Source organism: Bombus impatiens, unplaced genomic scaffold, assembly GCF_000188095.3.
Source record: "Bombus impatiens unplaced genomic scaffold, BIMP_2.2 scf_0020, whole genome shotgun sequence".
Classification (NCBI taxonomy): Eukaryota; Metazoa; Arthropoda; class Insecta; order Hymenoptera; family Apidae; genus Bombus; species Bombus impatiens.
In genome coordinates this window covers 1,330,621-1,345,346 of record NT_176439.1, presented here as the reverse complement: position 1 = coordinate 1,345,346, position 14,726 = coordinate 1,330,621, and the positions used below count along the sequence as shown (strand labels likewise).

The window sequence follows — 14,726 nt, the reverse complement described above, 5'->3', positions numbered from 1 at the left end:
TACTCCTGGACTACCTGAAAGGGGATTGCTATGTCTCGGTGGGACTGCACGCTCTACGTGGGTCATATCGAAAGCTCATAAAAATTAATGTTCCACGATAACGTGGACGCGTCTCGGGCTACACGCTAGCAATCCGATTACGGTCCACGATGTCCAGGGATCCAGAGCAACCCGAGGGTTTACGCGAGTATTATCCGTTTCGATATCCTCCGTGTGTTAGCCTCGTTACAGGGATTGGCCAAAATCCAGCGGCGCTAATGGCATTTAATTGACCCTCGTCCATCGGACGTACTATCCACGCGGAACTTGTTTCTTCTTGGTTTCGTCGTCGATATCTGTTCGCGATTGATGCTAACCTCTTCCACGCAGTAAATTTCTACCAAATATCAATTTTTATTTGATATAAAAATTGGAGAAGATACCTAGTTAATTGCCAAGTACGTGTTATTTGTTACAATTCGTTGATCTATTTCTGATGGTTTCAAGAATGATATAACAAGTATTTTCCTTGAAGATTTTGTATATTCCTACGTGTTATGCGTATTCCGTACATTTCTACACGTTTGATCAACTCCGCTTTTGGCAAATATCAGTCTCATCGGATATCGTAATTATGCAATTAATTTCTAACAAATAAGTGTCTCGATTTGACGATCAAAATTTACTTATTCGAACAACGTAACATAAATAGTATTAGGTTCGAAGACAAATTAGAAAAGTTATTGTTAATTAGTAGAGTTAATCGATATGACTTCTGAACGATTCAATTATTAATCGATCACCGCTTCGGAGAATGAAATTCTTGTTATTCTTAGCCCTTCTTCCTGTTCTTAATCCTTTCCCCTATACTCCACTCTGAACATTGAAGACGAAGATCGTGTCGATCTATCGAACCCAGATAGAGTTAATTGATCAACGGTACGTTCGAGCGATCCCAAAATAAACGAGACCAAGGATGGGGTCTAACGTCCGATCTTGCAGATATTAGAGTGTTTATCCGGGCTTTACGAATCCACTCGACGCATTGTCTGTTTGTCTGAGAACACGCCACGACTCCCGTAGGACCAGCTAACAACATTAGCTCGGGATTTGTCTTTAGGGCTGGATCTGGCTATGTTGGGCGACCGGAAGGGGCGGGAATGAGTATACCCTATTAATATTGCGGCTGTATCACAGTTTCACCAGACTTCGCGTCGTTAAGGGAGATATACGCGGAGATAGGCAAACAGCCGGTCGCCAGGACAGATGAGGGAGAATGTTGCGCCGCATCCTTTGCGTTCTCCAACTTTATTACGCTCGACTCTAATGTAAAACGATGATTTAGTCTCGCGACAGAAACAGACCATTTGATCGCCACGGATATTCATCCGATGGATTTCCTTGTTTTACTTACGATTTGCACTCGGGCGGTCTTAGAAGCCCTAGAAAATATCATTAATTTAAATGTAAACTGAAAAAGTATGAAACTACTAGTTATCTTTGAATCGTAGTTTCCTATCATTGGAAACTCTCTAAAATCGTTGCAAAGTTTAAACATTAAAAATCTTTTTCTCGACTTCTTCTGCTCTGATCGCAGCAGAGTTATCCAGCATGAATACCTGGTACGGTATCTCTTTGCATCGCAATCGCGAGTCTCAACGAAACTGCGGTGATACGTATTTAACATAAACGAACGTTGTCGCGTTTGATTCTATGTATATAAAATAAAAAAAAATTTCTCGTGCAAGTTATTGATCGCAGTCGGTAGGACTCGAACCTACGCTCCCAGAGGGAATCTGATTTCTAGTCAGACGCCTTAACCACTCGGCCACGACTGCTCGGTTGCACATTCACCGACAAGATTCAGATGTTTATTCTGATTTTTGCGAACATTTTATTCCAAGCAACGATGGCAGCGAACGTATTAATAAAAAAGACATCTGTCTAAAATGCAACTTCTTCCAATCATAATATCGAAAATCATCGAATAGAATGTCATTGATTGTCAAAGACGCGCAAGATTAGAATTCGAAGAATCGAACGCAACTATAATATCATTTATTCGCGAAATCTCTGGAATAATCGTTAACGCACAAATAAAACAAGCCGATCCAAGACGACGAGCTCGATCAGTTTACCTAGTCAACCAGAGGCTTGTATCTCTGGAGAACAAAACGTAATTGTATAAACAGTGACGTCAGTCTGCACCGTAATAACGATGGAAACGGCAAGACCTTTCTCCCCCTGGGAACGACCCATATAAGGGTTGCTTCATTAAATACTCGGATCCCGACGAGGGCTCACCCTCCTCCACGAAATTGCAGAGAAAAGCCAACGATTGTAATAATAATTACGCGATATTAATAATCGTCGAAGTTATGCGCGTAACGACGCTTCTGCACGATTTTGACGTGCCTCCATCGCCGAGATAGTTCCCAATTATAGTCGTAAAGACTATATAGGGTTACCAGCCAACGAAGAATTAAAATGTCCTCTTAGCGGGGAATTTTCAATGGTCAGAATCAGAGATGCGTGAAAGATTGCAGAAAGATCACAGAACTTTCTGATATTCGGACGAACGAACGAATCGTAAGAAGACTGACGAGAGAGACGAATCGAAGAGAAAAAAAGGAGACAAAGGAGTACGATCACGATTGATCTTCTTCCGCGTTTCCAGCAATCTTTAGGGACCAAGCTTCATCGGCAACAAGTTTGGTCGGTTGGAATCGAAGCCAATCACGACTTTGACTTTGCTTCGATTCTCGAATCCACTCCCCCGTTTAAGATCTCGCGGAAAGAGCGAATGAAAATCAAACGGCGGCGGATTAAAAGTCTTCAAAAGTCGATGGAGTCGAAGGTACGTTTCAGATCGGGCGTCTCTCGCGAGAGGGAAGCGTTATTAATGACAAGAGGGTGGCAGCAGCACCGTTCTACGGCTGACACCGCATTCAGTCGACCCGGGACGCCTAATGACGATTAATTCAATGTCTTGGTGGTACGGGACTGCCAGCAAACTGTCTCACAGCGCGACAGCTCTCAGGACTTCCGTTCGCTACCATGTTCCGTCCTGTTGCCCTTTCTCTCTCTGCTTACTCTGAATTCGCTTCAGCTGTTTCGAGCGAGAGGCGTCGCCCATTAATCAACGCAAACGAACACGAATAATAATCGATCTTGAACCCTCGAACTGGCCACTGGCCCTTGGCTACGTCGCCCAGTTACGACCCTCTTCAGAGCTATTAGGACGCTCGCGGAAGCTTGAATAAATGTGAATAACTACGGCGAATTTATCGAAAGCTTCAAAGATTATGAAAAATATCCATCGTCTCGTATAACGCGTGTAATATGCTCGTAAAGGGTATCTACGAGCGTTAACGCTCACCTCGATCCTTAATCTGGTTTTACAAATGTTGCAACAATCGAAAATCCGTGTCACCCGCGGCAATTAACGAGACTCGTGCGGCCTCCCCGTAATAGCGTGAAAATATGCATAGTCTATTAATCACAGCGAAGTTCGAACCGATATCCCCCGAATAATAACCGATTTCAGAATGGATTTTTGCCCTGAAGGCGAATCGCCACCCCCTGGTGCTTGCCTCTCGAAGGGCAGTAACGACACCCTTACAGCCGCCGGCTGCATAATCACAGAATTTGAAATTCCACTCTTCCACCGTGCTGTCTCATGCAACTTTTATAAAACGAGAAACGATTGCGTGGCGGTCGTAAAAAATCCTTTGAATCTAACTCGGGCTTCCGGAACGGAATTCCAAATTTTTTGCTTTCTTTTCAGCAAACCAGAATCTTCTAGAAACAACTGATAGAAACCTTCGAGACGTGGATTCCATCGAGCCATCTCTTTGGCCAGTCACCGTGGTCGTTGCGTGTATTTCAAGCAGCCGTTATTCACCCGCTCGCCCTTTGGCGATGTTACATATTTTACTCTGCATTATTCATCCTTTGACCCTGGAGCAACCCTATATTACACGTCAAGGAGAGCTTCTTCCTCTAACCGCTCGCGCTGCAACACGGCATTCCCTTTAAGAAGCGAACGTACACTGACCGATGAAATTAACGCGTTCAACTTAGTTAACTTTATCTGTGGAAAAGTAAAAATGCAGAAGGAACCGGAAATATTTTTGTAAAATAATGTCGCAGTGACAACTCTGGGGAAGATAAGAAACGGCGGAGGGTTTGTAAAAGGAAAAGGCATTGACAAACCGAAAATGGACCATCTACCTCCTTTTTATTTTTCTGCGATCGTTAACTAGGATCGTTAAACGGCAACCCTCGATAGGTTATACCTTTTTCGAAGTGGAAGGCTCGAGTTTTCGTTCGTCAAAGTCACGACGGCGTTACGCGCGATAAACCATCCCGAGATTTCGCTGATCCCGCACGAAGAACAAAGAAACGATGGGAATATCAATGGGAGAGCGTGGATTTCAAGGGGTCCATTCCCGGAGACGAATCGCGGCCCATTCGACTCTTTCTGATCTTCTCAGAACAGTCTCTGCTTTATGGAACGCGATAAAACTTGCTCGAGAATCTTCTTCTTCTTCTTTGTATTTTAGTAATCTATCCTTAGCGCGAATCTGTTTGAAAGACAGAGATAAAAGTTTCCGTTGCATCTGCAACTAAGCTGCAAGTTCGAAGAAACTTGAATTATTCCACACTGGCGATGCATCGTGTGTCGATAAAATTTACGGATAGATAAAAGGTACATTTCAAGGAACTCGAACTGAGTGCATTCGTTAAAAGATACGATTTACTGTACTCAAAATTAACAGTGCAGAGACAGTCTAGCAGATGACGTGGCACGTGCATCATCGTGAAGAAGTTTATGTTATTGTGCTAAAAAAGAATACTTAAAAAATAATCAGTTTCAAAATAAAAAGATTAATATTCCAGTTGTTAGGTATCGATGGCACACAGTGGATCAGTAACGTATCGTCGATACTTTTTGATATTAAAGATATCATCGATCTTTCACGGATCCTTCAAATTCCTCGATGGAAGTTAGCAACAACGAGCAAGTTTACGAGCGAACGAACACGTTCGTTGTTTAACGATCAAAAACAATCGAGCGTCCGCGCGAGCGGAACGATATCGCGTGCAAGGGAGTCGACATAAAAATTTGTAGCCTATCCCTGCCGGAAGCAAAGAGCCAGTGATGGGCTCCAGACGCTTCGAATCACGTTCAGAATGTACGGAAACTTTCCAATTCGCGTAACGCTCGAAATTATAGCTGTTGGAAAACTTTAAAGATCTGAAATGGTCCGACAGGACTCGAACAATCTTAAGTGTTCGAGTGGGTGATAAAAGTGGAACGATCAGTGTTCTGATACGTTTCTACGATTTTTTAACATCTTCTTTGCTTCGTAACTCATTCGTAACGACAAATCTGCGCCGAGATACCGGATAGATAATAGATCAGGGAATGTAACGAATTTAAACACACGATCGGTCGAGTACCTATAGTTCAAAGCACATACATTTTGGCAGGAATTCAACGCCGTTTATCTGTCATGATCGATGTATTCACTGCAACTAAGAAATACGAACATTATTAGCGAATTCTCAACATACTGTTAGGGAAAAATAAACGAAAGGGAATGGTTATTTTAAACAACGAAGGAAACAGACCGTTTACTTGGAAGAATAAGGGGAGAATGGAAAGGAAGAAGGGGCGAGTGAAATATCTCTAAAGAGCTGTCGTAAAACTAGCCGCCATGAAACTCGTATCTTTGCACCCCCTTACAGGGGGTGGTTATGCAGGAAAAGGGCACAGTGTGTCGCGAAACGACGCGTCGTCAAACGAAATCGTCTATACACGACGTTCGTCATAAGTATTTACATGTTTCCGTTGGAATCGGGTCGTGGGTGGGGCATGTCGTAAAAATCCGCACTGAAACGAGGAGCGGGGCGAGACCGAGGAGAGAATAAAACGTTGCGAAATTTATAAGGGTGGATCATTCTCGCAGAAGGAACGACGCCTTCGGGAACACGGGGCAAACGCGGGAAATTTGTTAAGACCCTTTCAAACTGTGTTACGCGGATCGCTGCGACCAGCAAAATATGTTGCGGTTGTGTTTTTTTAATATTTCATCAGCGCTTCTTCTGAAAAAAGAAGAGTTCCTCTTTTAAAGCGTCTGGGCGCGACTCCAGAAAATTCCACGAAATACGCTGCCGTTTATACGACTCCGCTTTCTAAATTCTTACGACGTAACAGTGACTAGCGAAAGTATTTGAACATTTATAGAAACTTTACTATGTTTGATCTTCTCGATATTAATGGTAGTCAACCATCGTCGAGCGCTTCTTGTACACTGACGTTGACTTTAGTCAACAATATGAACATCGGTGAAACAATAATGTTTCAAAAGAATGGAACAAACATTGCGTTCGCATCACCTTACAGAGTTACAGAGCTACAGAGTTAGAGAAAGAAAAGAAAAGACAGACGCTGCGGAGGATAGTAATAATTAAATAAGCAAGAATAATTATGTTGGAGGAAGAATATTCGTATAGATTTTCTGTGATAATTGTCCAAAGGGACAAGTTCAAATTACTTTCACCAATCATACTGCTCATGCATTTCGATATTCGGATTTCGTTTGTCATACCAACGATCCGTGAGAAAACACACTGTAACCACGTCCTTACATGTGCTCCACTTGCGTGCGTCGAGCACGGTCAATTCACGACAAAAAGAAGATGTCGGTGGATCCTCGACGGTGATACGTGACATCTCGGTGTCCCTCGCGGGGAACGGGAACAAATAAAGTGGCCGTGTCAACGAGATGCTAGCAGAGAGACAGCCGTAACGCTTTATCGGTGGTCCGTCGATCATCCTCGCGTTTATTCTCCGAGCTGAATATGTTATCGGCATAATCCCGCTATAACGAGCCAGTTAGATCGGGAAGAAAGCGTACAAGTTGAATGGCGAAGAGGGTTGTGTGAATAGAGAGAGCGAGAAGGAAAAGGAGATGGGCGTGGAACGAGGCTAAAGGGATTCTAAATCGCATTTACATGTTTCGATAGGTGCCGTCCGATCGTAAAAGCAGCACTCGACTCGGGGTAAGGAAGAAAGATCAAATAGACGAACATTGAAAGAGGGGGACACACGGTCAGCAACGGGAAGGCCAACGGGGCTCTGTTCTGTCTTTGATGCTGTAGACCGAGAAAGGGACAAGGGGCGCGTCTATCCAAACCAACGGCGACGTTCAATCGAATTTTCGGTTTGCTGCTACAAAAGAGACGTCCCACGGGAACGGGCCGATCGCCGATGGACCAGTTTTTTAATCAATTTCCAACACGTGGCATTGGCTTCCGGCAGGCTCGCCCTTTTTCACCAAACCGTGTCGGTTCTTAATTCTTCCCTCTGTTCTTTCCCTTTTTGCTTCGCTGAGAAAGGGGCAGTGTGTAATCTTGACGTATTCGGAGCAATATGGTTACTCGCTATCGGAGTTAATTTTCTTACACACGTAAGTAATACAGAGGTCTTCGTATATTTTATAAAAGAAGAGGATCTTTTTATTAAAATCAAGCGTTGGTAAGTTTCGCTGTAAATATAATTTTACTTTTGCGCTAACATGGATAAAGACGATCTTATTATCCCTTTATGTGCTAGAAATATACGTCTTCTTCTTTACATTCGTCGGTAGTATACATAATTGTACATCATACAAATGCTTCGTATCGTATCTCTTCTATTCTATTACTATAATAGATACATCAGGAAATTAAACTTCTATCGATATCCTTTCAACGAATTTTAGTCTTTCGAATCACGCACTTTGAAGTTAAGTGCACGCGAATTATCTGAAAGAACGGAAAGAACGAAAGCCGGATGAGGGATGAAATGGACGAGAGTAGCCAGGGATACGTCGTGGGATCGAACCCGAGGAAGAAGATAGAAGGCAAAATGGATTGCTTGGACAAACTACAATTACCAGTTACACAATGCGCTTCCACCCAGCGAAGGTTGTTCAAGGTGAGAGACGAGCTCTCGCCCGAAACGATGAAATTCGAACCGCTTTGAAGATGTTTCTGCGCGCGTTAGGGTTGCCCCGAACGAAACGCTGCCGCCTCGTGCCAAATCTAATTTCGACCTCTACTCTCCAACCTCACCCTTCTTCCTCCACCCTGCAGTCTAAAGCCACTTTCCAAGAGAAACTCTCCCTTTCGTTGTCGAAACTTCGCACTTCATCGACGGGTGGCTTGGATTTAAGTCGCTTAGAAAATCGTTCCACGATTAAACTAACTATTCAACCTTCGACGATTAATAGACAATTTCGTCAAAAGAAACATCGCGCTTCCTTCCGTGAATTCAAAACACCAAAAAGTATACAGTGGTTTAGAAAAAGGTATGAGATCCTCTAAAAATGTTGCGCTATTTTTCGTTGTACCAAACGTTTCCGACTTCACATACGGATACAGAAAACCCTCGATTTAAGGTGCAAGCGTAGACCAAGCAATCCCTCCGACGACTCTATCCACCTTGTCGAGCCTTGACAAACACGATTCAACAAACATTCCTGTCACCCCTTAGCGAAATGGAGGGGAGAAGAGGCCTCGTTGAATCATTGAATCGGGCCACGATTCCAGGAATCGTTCGCGGAGACTCGCTTTTCCTCGATAAATAATACAGTCGCTCCCTTGGCTCATAAGCCAGCGATGTCTTCGATGGTTCCCTTTTCAAACGAAAGTAACAAGGAGGACGGGTGCACTGAAAGAAACGCCGAGAGGAAAGGCTCGAGGCAAAATCGAACCAGGCATTGCATTGTCCGAGCTTCGAGTGGGAGCTCGCGTGTTCCAGCCTTGTGGCACTCGACTGACAACAACCTCCATGGCACGGGGGTTGCCTCGAGTGTTCGATGGAAAACGTCGAGCGAAAACTCGATACACACGGCTAACGAGAGGAGGAAGTAATGGGGCTAGAGGGGAGAGCCAGTGGCAACCAAGGGGAAAGTGCAAGTGGAATTAAAGTCGAAGAGAGTCGCGGGAAATTCTATTTCCCGGTGGAAGGTCTTTCGAAAATTCAGGCCGTTTCTTAGATTTGTCTAATGATTTGGAAAGACGACGACGTAAAAGACGAAGGAAACAGGATGATACGTTTAAAAAAATGGGAATATTCAATGCGACGGGGAAAGATTAACAAAATTGAGACAACGAAAACATTCGTAACGCGTCACAACCTAATATTTGGATTTTCCTGAGATATAATATTTCCGTAAGAAACGAACAGAAGTCCGGGCACCGTGTTCCCAAGAACTGCGGAAGTTTTATCCCGAAACTTTTCGCGAGTTAACGGATTTCACCCAGAAGGGAAATGCGAGTTTTCCAACGGGCTGGTTCTTCCAGACGGCAGTTCTCCCACGTTGACAGTCTGTAAAACTGTAATTGATAGCCAGAAGTAACATCCAACTCGTCCAGTGAACCATCTTCTATAGCGAAACGGTTCAACTTCTCTCAACTTCAACTTCTATTCGACACTTTCCTCTGGAACGCGCGCGACGCACAGTTACAAGTCCTCCTTTTCATCATCCCACGTAAATTAGTTTCCAGCTGTAATTATTGGAATAGGAACGAAGTCGACAGGATCGATGAAATTGCCCTGGTCCTAGAAAAAGTCAAATAATAAGAGAGCGGCGTTCGAAGGTATTCGTTGCGGTGACTGCCGGAACGAATTCGAAAAGAGACGATCGTAGCCCACGGGAAGTCTAGCTGTGCCAGGGTCGATAAGCAATTAGCGATCCTCGAGACAAGGGTCGGAATAGCGCGTAAACAGCGCGGACGAGGTAGCTAGGGCAACGAGTTTCCAGGCCAGCGTGACGACCATCTTAAATTTTCCAACCCCTCTGTGTCTCTCGCTACAGTTTAATCCGTCTAGTTCCCTTGGCAGATTAACGAGTGCATTTCCCGGGGAAACGAGGTCCGATCGGCACAAGGATCGATCGTGTTCGGCTTATTAGTCGTCGTGTACGATTCTTCGGTGAGTTAATAAAAAGTTCCTCGAGTATCCCGTTGAAAGGAACGAACACAAAGGTGGCACTCGATGGAACCTCGAATCTCGTTACGATATTAATTTGAAATGCAGAAACAAAGCAGTTCTTTACGATTAATTGATCGCTAATAAATCTATATGCAATGTTTATGATCCGTTGAATTTTAAAAAAACATACGTATGTATACAACGATTAAAATGATGTATAAAATCGTGTCATATATAGGAAGTAAATACTTTGTCACCGCGTCATATGTGTAAAGAAATTCGTATTATCGACATCGATCAGATAGATAAAACGCTATTGATTTCAAGCGTTAGGTTAGGAGATAAACATTAAAAAAAATTCCGATAACGGCTGTACACCTGTTATACTTATTTATTATTTATCGTTGACTGATTCACAGTTAACGGTACCACGTATGGATCGTACAATCGGCGATACGATGTCCCTCTCCAAATGATCGATCGACTGCACGACCTTGAAGGGAAATCGTAGCGGAATAAAGGGAGGAGACTCGTTAAAAAACTTGACTGTGTCTCGGGGATGGATCGAAGAAGCGCGGAATATTTCACGTGAACGCGGCGAAAAGGAGAGCTGACGCACGACGTACGTCACGCACACGCGAACCTCGGTTCAGCCTTGCATGGCCGATGGACCGAACGAGGGATGCATATCAAGCAGGCTTTTTGCCCGCTGGCAAATTTGTCAATGGACCCTGGGGCGCCGCCGAGGAGAATCCACCCTCCCTGGTATGTCTCTTCCCTTATATTCTCCGCGACCCGTCGATCATCCTTCGCGCCTAGACGCGCTTCACCGTTTCCAAGTGCCAAGGCGCGAGCTGTCGACGTGAAAAAATCACCAGGGAGACATTTCGCTCGATCGACTTTGAGTAGGAAGATCTTAATAGAGGGAGCAGAATAGCCGTAGAGTAGAATGATTCGAAGTGAGAATCTATTCGGTTGCTTATTAACGGGAAAGATCCATCGACAGAAAAAATGGAAGAAAGAAAATTATACATGCACGAGGTACAAGGTAATGTACGAAATAGCACGGTAAGGTGGTAGTACCAGCTCGTAAATGTTTAAATAAGTGGAGCAACAGACGAGTGTTGATCGTTTTAAATGGGAATTGGCGTGGAATTACGTTGACTGGCGATAAAACGGCAAGTGATAATTTGAAGGCAACGTCGTATCACGTAGGCGTCGAGTAAATTTAAAACATATATTTAATGGTAAACTACCTCACGATAATCAAGTACGTCCTTGATGAAATTCAATTTTGCAAAATTACGACCGTCGTCCGACTAAACTAGGCTCCATCGACGAAAGTTCGAGGACAGAAAAGTGACCACAGCGAATGTAGAACAGCACCCTAACCCAGATACATTTGCGACACCCCATTCGACTTAAATTTAGGGGACAGCCGTCCGGATGGCTGCGGTCCAAGCAGAGTTTGACCTTGCGCTGCCATAAATATTCAAGAAGGCCAGGAAATCGGGTGAAATCGCTTGCCACCTGCGACCGATAACCTAAGGAGAGCATTCCTGACACATTTACCGCTGACTGTGGCGCGAGTATTGGTAACGAGGGTAGTCAACAGAGGATCCAATAACGTCCTCGTGCTACCCTTAGAACGATCTTTTGGTGCCATTAAAAAAAAAAAAAAAACCCTCGGACCGTTCGAACAACCATCCGGAGACGATAAATCCTAAAAGTGCTGAAGTTTCTGAATACCCGGTGAATCTCGAAGGTGGAACGATTTAAAAGTATTATCCATCGAGATTGTTCGGCGGTTTAGGGGTGTCTTCTTGGCTAAAAATCGCAGTTCCTAACAAAGTTTCCGGCCCGTTAACGACATGGAGGAAAACAGGGATGAAGGAAAAAGGGCAAAAACTGGGAACGATCTGAAACGACGAGACAGGACCAAGCCAGACCCAGACGAGACGAGACGAGAGACGGCGAGGTCCAGGAAATGGATGGATGGTCGTTCGCAATTTGGCCCCCCAATAACCGCGGCACAAAGTAGCCAATTTATAATCCCCTGCCCCTCTTCCCAACGCTGGATACTTTTATCAACGTACCTGCCCCTCTGCCTTCTCGATGCAAGCCGTTCGTGTATCCTTTCCTCTGGCGCGTTTCGACCCAACGAACAGACGGCAGTGCGCGCCGATAACGGCCACGACTCGCGAGCAATGGCCCGAGAAATTAAACTTGTCCATTAACTTTTGATCGAACCGCGATCAAGCTCTTCCGCTACTTTCACTGGTTTCTTCGATTTCTACTTCGGAAGTCGATGCAGTTTGCAACTTTCCTTTGGTATAATTATGAAAAACGTTGCGAAAAGATGGAAATATAGGTAAGGGAGAAAATTACAGGATCGTTAAATTTGTATGGAAAGTTTGTCAATGTTTGAATTGTTGTAAATTCTCGAAAAGTGGTTGTACAATAAAGTAAATTTGGGCTTGCAATAGTCGTAAAGTTAAAAAATATTGAAATATTGAATATTTAAATTTTCCAATCTTGGTTAACACGAACGAATAAAATGTACGTGCTTTTCTTCTATCTTGCGGCCAAAATTCACCGATTCTCCATGAATGGCAATTTCGAAGATTACGTGAAACCCAGAAAGGTTTTCCATCTTCCTACGAAGAATGCTCCGAAATTAATTGGACCGCTGTAAGCACCACGAGGGTTCGTACATGGAGGAAGAAAGACTCGCTCGATCGACACGAGGCCTAAGAAAGCCCATGCATCAAGGATCGATCGAAGCAGTCATTCACGAGCGAACGTTTTACGAGCGTAATAGTCCACCCTTAATGGACGATGGATCAAAAAATTTATCGCGCGCGAAAGCTTGGTAACCGACTGGCAATTAGCGACCGGTCGTTCCGGTGAAATACAAGCGAGTCGTTCATGGGAATGTCCAGGGTGGCAATACCCGAGAATCTTCTCTCGCAACAATGTAACATTATAGGTATTAATGTTACTTTGTAATTAAAGAGAAATATTTGGATGTAAAATAGAATGAATCCATTAGATTCAAAGATACAGATATAATCGTTAACTTAACAAGTTAATAATCAAGTAAAATAATATATTAACCTGTTAATTAATATATTTCTACCAGAAGGCCCTACTTCGTTTCGCAGAAGTAAAACTGGATAAAAATAAGGCAATTTCAAGGTTAGATCAATTTTTATTTCTGTATGAAAGAAAAGCGATTCGTTTTCTTTTAAATTGTCATGCACATTAAAGAAATACCCAAAGATACCGATCGAAACTAGATTCAATTTCACTTGGACGTTTTTCAAGAGTTTGTCATCTCCTCTGGGAAAAAAGTCGACACCTAAAAAGGATCCAAAGTTTGCGTCCCTCCGCGACGCACAGAGCTCTGATGCCCATCAAGGATTAGAACGAACTGCGAAATTCCCAAGGGTGGGAAGGGGAGATGGGTTCTACGAAGCATTCTACGAAGTTTCTACGTCAACCATCGACGGATGGATCTCCGATTACGACACGCGGCGTACTGTATAATTGAGCAGGTGTTGTGAACAGACCAGACGTGGGTAACGAGAAGCGCACCCCTTGTGCTTGGCTCTCGGGAGATGATCGACAAGCAGTTTTTCAGTTTTTCCTTGCTTTCCTGTGAAAGCGGACGCTTCTGTTGACTTAGGTCCGTTGCACACGAGCATCATTTTTGCAGTCACGTCAATTTGACGCCGTGCTTTTCCCTTCAATTATTTTTTCATGTTACAAAAACTACGAACGCCAATTTATAGTTCAGGATTCGGTACACAGTCTTTTTATTATCTACATGACTTTTTATTACCTGCTATAAACTAAACGAGGAAGAAAACATTGCGTTCATTCATAATGGTGTTAGGTGCTTTCTTTAAAGGACGTTCAGTACATTTAAGAGAGGACGAATTTGTAAATATCTATCGGTATAATTCAACGAACTGTAACAAAGATAGGGATGATATAAAAATTTGCAACGGTATGATAAAATTACTTGTATCATGGCTTGATATATTCACAGCTTATTTTTGTCTCGTTAGTAACGAATTGCTGCATAAAGATTATACTCGTATCAGAAATCTGCACGCCTGATAAAAAGATTACTTCGTCTTAATTGATTTTGGACGAAGCAATGTATTTTATAAGCTTACGAAAAAGTTATTTATGCAACAGACTTTGACAACTAATGATCGAATATAGTTTTCGGAATTTTCCGTTCTTAAGCTTTTACGTTCTCTTCTGACACAGCACTGAATTACTTCGAGTTACGATATTTTTAACATACTTGTACGATACCGTAGCAGAACGCAACTTAATACGATTTCATAAGCAGCGATCGTTAAAATAACTAAATCACCCTCTCGTAGCTCTCTATCGCGTTCAATTTTCTTTTATATATTGGTCCTTAATACTTCACGAATCATTATTTGATCGACTCTACTTGGGTTACCCAGTTTCCTTGCAATTTCCTTTCAGAACCAGTCGCCTCGAGATAAATGTATAATCTCTCCTAATCCAATTTACCCTATCTCCACATCCGTCCTCTCTTCCAGCTTGTCTCTCTATCTGCCAAGCGAAAACTCTCCGCCCTCTAGAGCAGTCTCTGCGACGTCATTCTGGACCGTTTAATTATTATCAACCCCCGTTGGCTGGCAGGCCGAGTGACGGATGGATTTTCGTTTATATGACGCGCGACGTGGCGTGTAATTAACTGGCGGCCAATTAT

The 14,726-nt window shown here is 43.4% G+C and overlaps 1 non-coding gene across 1 annotated transcript; it reads right to left on the bottom strand.

Annotated features, from left to right (window-relative positions):
- Positions 1-1,735: 1,735 nt before the first annotated feature.
- Positions 1,736-1,817, bottom strand: TRNAS-AGA. The gene has a single exon. It is a non-coding gene; the product is annotated as a tRNA-Ser (tRNA).
- Positions 1,818-14,726: the final 12,909 nt, after the last annotated feature.